The sequence below is a fragment of the Pseudorca crassidens genome, chromosome 12 (assembly GCF_039906515.1).
Source record: "Pseudorca crassidens isolate mPseCra1 chromosome 12, mPseCra1.hap1, whole genome shotgun sequence".
NCBI classification, from domain to species: domain Eukaryota; kingdom Metazoa; phylum Chordata; class Mammalia; order Artiodactyla; family Delphinidae; genus Pseudorca; species Pseudorca crassidens.
The window spans coordinates 91,051,091-91,061,977 of NC_090307.1; positions in this window are offsets into that span (position 1 = coordinate 91,051,091).

The following is a 10,887-nucleotide window of genomic DNA, read 5'->3' on the forward strand; positions in this document are numbered from 1 at the left end:
TTGAGCCCATCTTTTTATAAATACACGTGCTTTCACATTCTGAAATAGTCTCATATATACAGAGAAGATGCAGGTCGAGTACAAGACTTTTTTTTTTTTCCTTACCTAAATTATTTGGGAGCACACTGATGACCCCGGACACTTTTCTATATATTTCCTGCAAACTAGGACTTTCTCTCAAGTCTCTGTAAAATCAAGAACTAATAGGACACATCAGACCCCACTTGGTTTCTGCATTTGTCCCAGCAACATCGTTTATTGACAGGACCCAACCCAGCATCACACTCAGCTGTCCTGAGGTTTTATGCTCCCGGAGCCTTGGATGTCCCTTGACCTCCATGACCTTGGGCCTCGTGAAGGTCACAGGCTGGCTGTCCTGTAGACTGTCCCTCAATGCCAGCGGCCTCAAGTGTCCCCATGCTTCCATTCCGGTTCTGCATCTCTGGTAGTAATGTCGCAGAGTGATGTTATGCTCACATACAATTTTCAATTTTAGGTGAGTATTTAAACACCTGGAGCTTTCATGTAAAATTTTGGGTTTTCAGTCAAAAGTCTCTATTTTCACCCCAAGCTGTGCTGGCTCTACTTGGAGAAGCTGTGGTGAGCCTGCAGCCATGGTGACAGACCCAGAGAGATCCCTCAGGAGGTCAGAGGGTTCACACCACACCGGTGAGGGCACAGACCCCAGGCAAGGTCAGCCATGGAGGCCCAGGTGCTGGCTGACCTCAGCATGACTGGGCCTTGCAGGGGAACACTCATGCCTGTGTGCATGGGTGTCAAGTATACAAAACGCATCTACACAGGGGACCCCTGGACCAGAAGGGCTCTGTTCTAGCTCCCATTTTACAGGTGGGAAAACTGAGGCTCTGGTCGTGGCTCAGGCTGTCATAACAAAAGCCACAGTGCGGGCTTGAACAGCAGTTATTTATTTCTCACAGTCCTGGAGGCTGGACGTCCAAGACCACGGTGACAGCAGTTTGGGTTCCTGGTGAGAGCCTGCTCCGGGCTTGCAGACAGCACCTTCTGGCCGTGTGTTCACATGGCAGAGAGGGCAAGTCTGGTCTCTTCTTCTTATAGGGACACTAAGCCCACCATGAGGGCCCCGTCCTCGTGACCTCCTCTCAGCTTATCACCTCCCAAGGTCTCATTTCCAAGTACCATCACGTCGGGGCTTAGAGCTTCAACATACGACCTTTGGGGGGACACAGACATTCAGCCCGTAACACACAGGGAGAGGGGCCCCCAGCACCGCAGCTGCCCCTCGCATGGGACCGAGGCCAGACCCAGATTCCAGCCACACCTCATCCCCTCCTGCCACCTTTCCAAGGAGCAAATTATGGGAGGTTAGGAGGCTCTGGGTGACTCACCCTAAAGAATAATCATGATGGTACAGTTACTGGTACTGTTCTGCACTTCACAGACACAAGGGAGGGAATGTGCTTAGTTTCATTTTCCAGAAGAGAAAACTGCGGCTCGGAGAGGAGCAGTGATTTGCTGAAGCTCGGGCACTTGGTGGGCAGGGGAGCTGGGAGTGAACCCGTGACGGTCCTGCTCTGGGGGTCCTCCTCACAGGCTGCCGTGGCCCTCCCTGGGTGGGGAGGGGGTGTGATTATGGGACAGCAGCGCGGGTGCTCCTCGTTGGAATCCCAAGGACGGTGAGCGGGTTTTCCTCCAGGGCTCTGGGGCCAGGCCAGCGCTGGGCCGGTGTCCCTCGCGACTGTGTGCCCGTGGGCCTCCCACCCCAGCTGGGCATTGGGCCCCTGCTGGCTCTGCAGCCCCTGCCCTCTCTGAGTGGACAAAGGGTGAGAGGACCCCAGTGCGTCCAGAGAAACGAGAGGAAACCAGAGCAGACGGACCCCAGCACAGCTGCCTGCTCCCCTGCCTCCCCGGGCACTGGGCAGCTCGAGGCTGCGGCAAGCGTTCCCACCTGCCCTCCCCCGTTTCTGGGTTCTCACCCGGGCTGTCGTGGGCTGGCAGCCAGGTGGTGACCAGGGCCGCGTCTTCCTCACCCGCATGGCGGTGACGCTGGCTGTCTCTGGACCTGGGCCTGGGCTTCCTTACCCGGCGGCGGCCAGTGCCAAGGGCAGGAGTCCCAGGACGCTGAGCGGAAGCCACAGGTCACTTCTGCTGGCCTCATGCCCGCCGGCCCCCAGGGAACGGGACAGACCCCACCTCTCAGTGGGTGCCAAGTGTCAGGCCACAGTCTGAGAAACCACGTGAGATCCAAGGATTTTGCTCCTCTTGGGAAACTCAGCTGGCCACGCTGCTCCCGTTCGCATGGGAGAACCGAGGGCCTGAGCCCCCCAGACCTGCTCCTCCGCAGGCGGACAGCAGGCCACCGCGTGGCTCAGGCAGAGACCTCAGCACCCTGCTGTCACCTCCCGCCCGGCTCATCAGCCCCTCTGACCCCCAGGCAAGCCACCATCCGCTCTGCCTCTTAACTGTCCTCGGCATCCGCACTGGCCACTCTCCCATCTGTTCTCCACACAGCAACCACAGGACCCGTGAAAAGCTTCATCAGACCAGATCCCTCTGGTCTCCAAACCCTCCCCTGGATCCCCTGGCCTTGGGAGTGAGTGTGAGGGCACAAAGCCAGTCCTTACCACGGCCTAGATCTGGCCCCTCGTCCCTGTCCTCCATCTCCCCTCCCGCCTTCGCTCCAGCCACCCTGACCCAGCCCCTCCCAGACCACAGCTCCTGCCTCAGGGCCTTTGCACACGCAGGTGCCTCCAGTGTCACCTTTGCAGTAGCGCCTCTCTGACCACCTCCCTGGAACCGCAAACGGCCCTCCTTCCCCATAAACGCACCCACACCCCTTCCCTCCTTTATTCTCCATGGTACCCACTACCATCTGACCCGCTCTATAGTCAGTTTAGATACTCAGCTTGTATTTTGTCGGCTGTCTTTCCTCTCCACTAGAGTGTAAAGATGTGGCCTATTTTGTTCAGCGCTGTGGTTCTGGCTTACTAAATGTTTGCTGAGTGAACAAACGAATGACAGAAGTGCCGCAGGTGGACCCAGGCCCCATGCTGGCGGCTGGGCCAGGCCTTCTTCTCCCTGAGCCATCTCAGGACTCCCCTCTTCCTCCTGGCCCAGGAAGCGGCCTTTGGGAGGGCGGCCGCTCAATTTGGGTGAAAACCAGGACTGTCCGGGATGGACCTGGATGACTGGCCCCTCGTTCTAGGCCAGACCAGGAGTGCAGCGCCTGACTCGGGGGTAGACTCCCTGGGACCGAAACAAGCCCCAGTCCCAGAGCCTCTCAGTCACGACTCCCTCCTGGGGCCCGTGGTGTTTGAACCTCTCTCCGCCCAGTGTTGGTTTCAGAGGCGAGAGGTAAGCCTCTTGCGGTCAGCTATCGGGAGGCCCAGGGCTGGTGCAGCAGAGGCCGCCTGGCCGACTGCGGAGAGCACCACGAGGACCTCGAATCAGCACCAGGTGAAGACGCGAGAAGCAGCGTGACGCAGAGCAGACTCAGCAGACAGACGCCGCTCCGCAGCCTCAGGTCTCCCGGCCTTTTGTTTAGTGATAACACATGAGACATGAATGAGTGATTCCTAAACAATGCGGCCACTCCCTGCCCGGCAGAGCCCTTGTCACAGAGACACAGGGCACAGGACGCAAAGTGCTGACCGAGCCCACAGAGGACACGGGCGGGCCCCCAAGACAGACGGCACTGCGGCACTTACTGTCAGACCCATTTCGCAGTCGCGCCCAGGACCCAACGGGTAAATGTAAGTCGGACGCTCTGCAGGGGCGGGAGTCCAGGTGGGTGCAGGCTGTGGGGAAGGTGAGTAAATAGCAAGGAAAATGGGTGGTGACCGCGCGCCGTGAGCGAGGGGCGAGAGTTCTGGCAAGGACGGAGCCCCCAGGGGTCTGCGCGGAACAGCCTGGGCTGAGAGCTGTCTGGGGACCGTCAGAGGGTCATGGAATGTGGAGCTCCCAGGGCCCACCCTCATCACAGTCACCGCCCAGGGAGGTGGCCACCGGCCAGGGTTGCATCACCCCAGCGAGGCCCCAGGTAGCCCCGGGCCACAGCAGCGTGGACCCTGATGCAATCCTCTGCCTGGACTCGTGTGGCCTCGCTGGCCTGCCGGCCTGGACTCTGCCCTTCCGGGGGCCCTGGCCCCCAGCGCAGCCTCCAGCTGCCCCCTGCTCCCAGGTTCCATCTAGAAGCACTTGGAGTTATTGCCTTGCGGTGCCAAGCAAGTCACTAGCGGCCTCCGAGGCTTCCTTTCCCACCTCCCAAGCGGCCTGGGGGCTGGGGAGCCAGGTGCGCGCCTGTCGGGAGCGTGGGTCCCCCAGCCAGACGCCCGTTCACGCCTGCTCTTCTCCTTGACGGTGTGACTCTGACTAATTACTCAGCTGCTTCGTATGTGAATCGGGGATAAGTGCACCTGCCCGGTGGGCCGGATTAAACGAACAGCCACACCCGGAGGAGAGGAACCGGCCGGGGCACAGGTGCAATGCCAGAGCCTGCTAGTGTTATGACCGAATTTCACTGAGTCCTCGATGAACAGTTTTTCACGTGAAATCAGGATGTGTCTTAAAACTGATGGAGGGTCAAAGTACAGCACAGGGACTTCCCTGGCGGTGCAGTGGTTAAGACTCCGCACTTCCACTGCAGGGGCACGGGTTCGATCCCTGGTCAGGGAACTAAGAGCCCACGTGCCGCGCGGCGCAGCCCAAAAAAACAAAGGTACAACCCACAACATTGTGTTCTTTCTAGCAGCTCGTAAAGGAATGGGGGTCTTACTATCAGTGGCATTTAGATTTGACTGAACACAGAAGTATTACTAAGCCGGAGAGACAGGGGGTCACAGACTCCACGGAGGGGAAGCGGAGGAAGAGATCTGTGAACCAGGAGTGGGGTTAACAGTGCCTGGGCTCGGGGACCCCAGGAAGGTCCCAGGCTGCACCATGGGCCCCGTAGCCCCTGGACACCTGGCCCCTTTCCTGGGGTCTCAGGGACTCCAAGATGCCAGCAGACGTCATGAGCTCTCATTCCAGAGGCAGAAGAGAGAAGTCAGTGCCGCCATCAGTAAGAGGAGGGTTGTAAGTGGGGATCACAGCGGCCGGGGTGAAGGTGGGCCTGGGGTGCTTTAGACCAGGCGGTCCCGGAGGGCCTCTTGGAGTAGGCGACATTTGAGTGAGACCTCCGTGATGGGAGGGCATGGGGGCGGTGTTCCAGGCAGAGGGAGCAGCCAAAGGCCTCAGGCAGGAGCCAACTTGAGAGGCGGGGGAGACAGAAAGAGGCCAAAGGTCAGGGTAGCTGACCCAGGTCACCCGGCTCCAGTAGGTGGATTTGAAGCCAGGGCCCAGGCACGTCCAGCTGCGCTTACCACGTTATCGTTTATAACGAAGGACAAAGAGGAGGAGAGGGGGCAGCTCTGGGCGTGGGCATTTGGCAGGCAGGCGGCGGCAGGTGGCCGGGAGGGGCAGAGGGTGGCCGGCAGAGGCGCATCTCACATTCAGTCCCGTGCACCTCTGACCGTCCCCGAGGAAGGCAACGCTCAGAGCCAGGTGTCCCAAGGCCAGGTGGCCCTCCAGGCGGAAACAGGCAGCCGGGCATTGGGGGAGGAGCTGGGCGGAAATTCAAGGGTCTGTTTCTTTCTGAGCCCAGGCCCCTCCCTGTAGGATGAGATGCCCAACTGTAGGGGCGCTGGCCACACCGCAGCTCACACCTCAGGTTATTTCGCCTCCCTGCTGAAACTGTTGTATTGTTTCTGACAATGTAGATTTTTTTTTTTTTTTTTGCGGTACGCGGGCCTCCCACTGCCGTTGCCTCTCCCGTTGCAGAGCACAGGCTCCGGACGCGCAGGCTCAGTGGCCATGGCTCACGGGCCCAGCCGCTCCGCGGCATGTGGGATCTTCCCGGACCGGGGCACGAACCCGTGTCCCCTGCATCGACAGGCGGACTCTCAACCACTGCGCCACCAGGGAAGCCCTCTGACAATGTAGATTTGACGTTCTTTTTCACTTATCCATACTTTATTTCAGCTCATACCTTTCTCAACAACTGTATGCTAAAATACACATGACACAAAATTTATCATTAGTGACACTGAGTACACTGCCGGTGCCCACCCTGCCCTGCACCCAGCCCCCGACCATTTTTATCCACCAGAGGGAATCTCCGTGCCCCCCAGCGGTCACCCCCAGCCCCTCACCAGCCCTCAGCCAACACGAATCTCCTTTAAGTCTGCATTTGCTTATTCCGGGAAGCTCATCTGGGAGGAAACCATACAATCGTCGTCACTTTGCGGCTGGCTGCTTGAATGTAACACGTTTTCAAGGTTCGTTCGTGTCGTAGCGTGAATCGGAGCTCCATTCCTCTTTACGGCTGAATCATGTTCTCTTGTACGGCCGGCCCACATTGGTTTATTCATCCATCCGTGGACGGACATCAGGGTTGGCAACTGTGAATAACGCTGCTATGAACGTGGGCGTGTGTGTTCGCTGAGCCCCGGTTTTAGTCCTCCGGGGAGTAGACACGGAAGGCTAACACAGGCTTTACTGGGGAACCCGAGTGGGCTTCTGAGAGCACTGCAGGGTGCAGATGCTCTGTCACCCAGCCTGGGTCAGGTCTGGAAGAGTAAAACTCCCCATCCTTTCCCACTCCCCTCCACCCAGCTGTTAGGGGAACCACTGACCGAAACCACCGCCCCACCCCCGCCCTGGCCAGACCCAATAGTAACCCCTTGCATGAGTTACCTTACAACGGGAGGTCCTGGTAAGGAACGTGGAACTCACAAGCTACCACCAACCGGAAGAATTCGGGAAAGGCCCAAAGGAGAGAGGAAACGCCAGTCCGTATGTCCTACCAACCTCCCAGAATCCTTCTCGCTGGAATCCATCCAGGCTGAGCGATGTGTGCGTCACCAGCAAGGACCCTGAGTCAGAGTGATTGGCCAGAGACGACCCGGAAACTAACCCCATCCCCATAAAACCCGAGACTGCGAGCCACGTGGCAGAGCCGTTCTCCTGGGGTCCCTCACCCTGCTGCTCTCCGCCCACGCGCCCCTTCCCAGCAAAGTCTCCTGCTTCGTCAGCCCGTGTGTCTCCTTGGACAATTCATGTTCGCGTGTTAGACAAGAGCCCACTCTCGGGCCCTGGAAGGGGTCCCCCTTCCTGCAACACAACCGCGACCCGGAAGCTGTGCCCGGGGAAGGGGTGCTGACTGGGTCTGAGCTCTAGGCTGGATCTCAGGAGTTCCAATCCACCAGCTTCCCAGACAGTCCGCTGCTCAAGAGCATAAATGCCTGTGACGGCTTTGCCCGGGGCGTGTGCAAATGTCCTGCACCCTCCATCTCCTGCAGAGGCTCTGCCGTGTCCCTGAGGGCGTCTGGATTTGAGACCCGGGGCCTGTCTTGGTCTGGGGAGGGGAAAGGGGTTCCTGCAGAAGACCATCAGGTAGGTCCTGGAGGCTGAGTACCACCTGTTCCAGGTGAGTCCAGGGATGCCCAGGTGTGGACTCTGCAGTGTGGCTGGGCTGGACTGTTTCCTTGGGGTCACCAGCTGTGGCGGCTAGGGGTTGAGGAGTGGGAGAGTCGCCAGGAGCACAGAGCCAAGCAGATACCTGCGGGGACCCTGAGCTAATTACCTACAAAAGCCACGGAGTAGGCAAATTGATTTGGAGCCTATACCAAAGTTTATCATTTATCAAGAAGGGGAACTAGCAGGAGATAAGTGAGTGCCCTTCTGAGAGGGTTTGGGGAACCTGGTTTAGGTATTTGGTACACATGCCTGTTTGATTTCTTGCGGTCCTAAAACCCCCATCAGTCTGTGGACAGTTTGCACCCCCATCAGTCTGCGGACAAAGAATGTCGCCTGCCTTTTCAGTAAACAAGGATGTTGCGGCCACAAAGCCAACAGCCGCTGCAGCTGCACCTATGGTGCACCCTGAGGGGAATTCAGGATGCAGAAAAACAAGATACTGGCCCTAGACTGTTAAGATGCACATCAAAAAAAAAGAGAGAGAGAGAGAGAGCACGCTTGCGAGAAGGCGAGAAGGAAGAAAAAAGAGGCACATCAAAGGAATGCTAAACAGGAGATGTGATTTCCAACTCCTAACCCAAAGCACACACGAAGGGGCCATTGAACAGCTGTGGGCTCTCGCCCTGGGCAAGCGGAAGAATGGGGAGGGGGTAGGACTGACTTCCGCCCCTACCCCAAGCTAGAGATGCCTCGTGGCCCAGGCCCCTCAGCTTTGCTCTCCTACCTGGGCAGCGCAGAGCAGAGGTGCCTGAGGTCTCGGGAAGCGTTGCCTGCACGCATATGCATTCAGTAGGCGCTCACCCCCGCGTTCATTCACCGCAGAACTATTTGTGGAGCACCTACTCCGTTCCACGTTCTGTTCCAGGCACAGGGGATGGCAGAGAACTTGAGCCCCAGGGGCAGCCCCTCCTCCACCCTGGGCTGACCTGCTGGGATATGAGCAGCCACTTCACAAAAGAGGCTGGAAGAGTGCAATTTGAGGCAGCAAAGAGATGCTCTCTGAACTGGACACTGTCCAGTAGTGAGTGCTGTCCCGGGCTGGTGTTAGCAGGGAGGACCCATGGGTCAGGGGACTCTGGTGGGTGTGTAGCCCTCTGCAACCCCTCTGGAGCATAAATGGGCATATGATTTTGTAAAGTGGAAGCTCTGCATACTTTGTTACTCTGCAATTCCACCCCTAGGTATGTCCCCCAGAGAAACTCTGGCAGGGGACAGTAGGAGACATGAATGAAAGTGTTTGTAGCAGCCTGTTCCTAACAGCAAAGATCTGGAAACAACCTACGTGTCCATCATCAGAACGGATCATGGTTCTGGGACAGATCTTACAGGGCAGTGTAAGGCGGCCGTGAGGAGAATGGGCTGCTGCTGAACAACACAGAACGGATCTCAGTGACAAAATGTTTAGTGAGAACAGCAAGGTGCAAAGGACTACAAATGCTATTGTTAAAGATAAATCATGATTCAGAGCTATAAAAATGAAGAGGTGTTAAAGATTTTGCTCAAGGAGGGACCCAGGCAGATGTTAGAAACTTCAAAAGAAAATAAAGAGGGGCTTCCCTGGGGTCCAGTGGTTAAGACACCTCGAGCTTCCACTGCAGGGGGCACGGGTTCCGTCTGCCCCTGGTGGCGGGGTGGGGGGGGCGGGGAGCTAAGATCCCGCAGGTCCAAAGTTGCGGCCAAAAAGAAAAGAAAGAAAAGAAAAAGATACCTTTATAGATAAGGAGTATTGAAGTGCATATGTAAATGGAGGAAAATCTGTATTTTTCCCCCTGGGGTGGAGGGAAGATAACTGAACCTCTGTGGATAAGAAAGAATTCCCATGTCTGTCAGTTACCTGCAATTTACAATGAGTTGTAAAACAGCTCGGAGACAACGGAAGCCCAAGTCCCCGTAGCCCTGAAGCACCTGAAGCAACACGGTGTGTGGCTGACCCTTGGAATATTCTTCCATTCCTTTGCTTTCAGCCTGCCTGTGTCCTTAAACCTAAAGAGAGCAGCACACAGCGGGCAGCACACAGTTGGCTCTGGGTTTTTATGGACTCAGCCATTCAGTGACTTTCAGTTAGTTTAATGCATTTGCATTTATGGATTTGCATTTATCCATTTACATAATTACTGATAGGGAAGGATTTGCTCTTGGCATTTTGTTTATGGCTTTCAGTTCATCTTGTGACCTCTTTTCCTTTATTGGGTTTGTTGATTTTTAAAATATTGATATGCTTTGATTCCTTTCTCTTTCTCTTTTGTGTAACTCTATAGGTAATTTTGTGTGTGTGGTTACTTTGAGACTTACATAAAATATCATAGTTATAAAAGCCAATTTTAAGCTGATAACAACTTATGTTCAGTTGCATACAAGAGCCCTGTAGTTACCTCCCCCCTACACATATTTCTTTTTAATTGAAGTATAGTTGATTTACAATATTATATTAGTTTCAGGTGAACAACATAGTGATTCAATATCTTTATAGATTATACTCTGTTTAAAGTTATAAAATATTGAGTATATTCCCTGTGCTGTACAGTATATCCACGTAGTGTCTTTATTTCATTTGGCGTAGTTTGTGCTTCTCAATCCCCCATCCCAACCTTGCCCCTCCCTGCTTCCCTCTCCTCACTGGTAGCCATTAGTCTGTTCTCTGTAACTGTGTTCCTGTTTTGTTATATTCACCGGTTGGTTTTATCTTTTCGATTCCACATATAAATGATAACATACAGTATTTGTCTTTATCTATTTCACTAAGTATAATACCTTCCAGGTCCATCCATGTGTTGCAAATAGCAAAATTTCATTCTTTTTTATGGCTGAGTAATATTGCATTTTATATGTGTATATTACATGTTCTTTATCCATTTATTTTAGATCAGCATTTAGGTGGCTTCTGTATCTTGGCTACTGTAGATAATGCTGCTATGAACATTGGGGTGCATGTATCTTTTCAAATTTATGTTTACGTTTTCTTTGGGTATACATCTGGGAGTGGAATTGCTGGATCATACAGTAGTTTTATTTTTAGTTGTTTAAGGAACCACCATAACGTTTTCAGTAGTGGCTGCACTAATTTGCATTCCCACCACACACACACACTTTATGGTATCGTCACAATTTATATCTATTCATACTGTGTACTTTTTAACACATTTATTAGTTATAGTTTAACACTTTTGTCTTGCAACTTTTAAACTAGAATTAAATTTAAAAAATATATGTCAATCCCAAACTCCTAATTTACCCCCACTTTTCCCCTTTGGTAACCACAAGATTTTTTTTCTTGAAGTTTGTGAGTCTGTTTCTGTTTTGTAAGTAAGTTCATTTGTGTCATTTTTTAGATTCCACATATGTGATGTCATATATAAGTTCATTTGTGTCATTTTTTAGATTCCACATATGTGA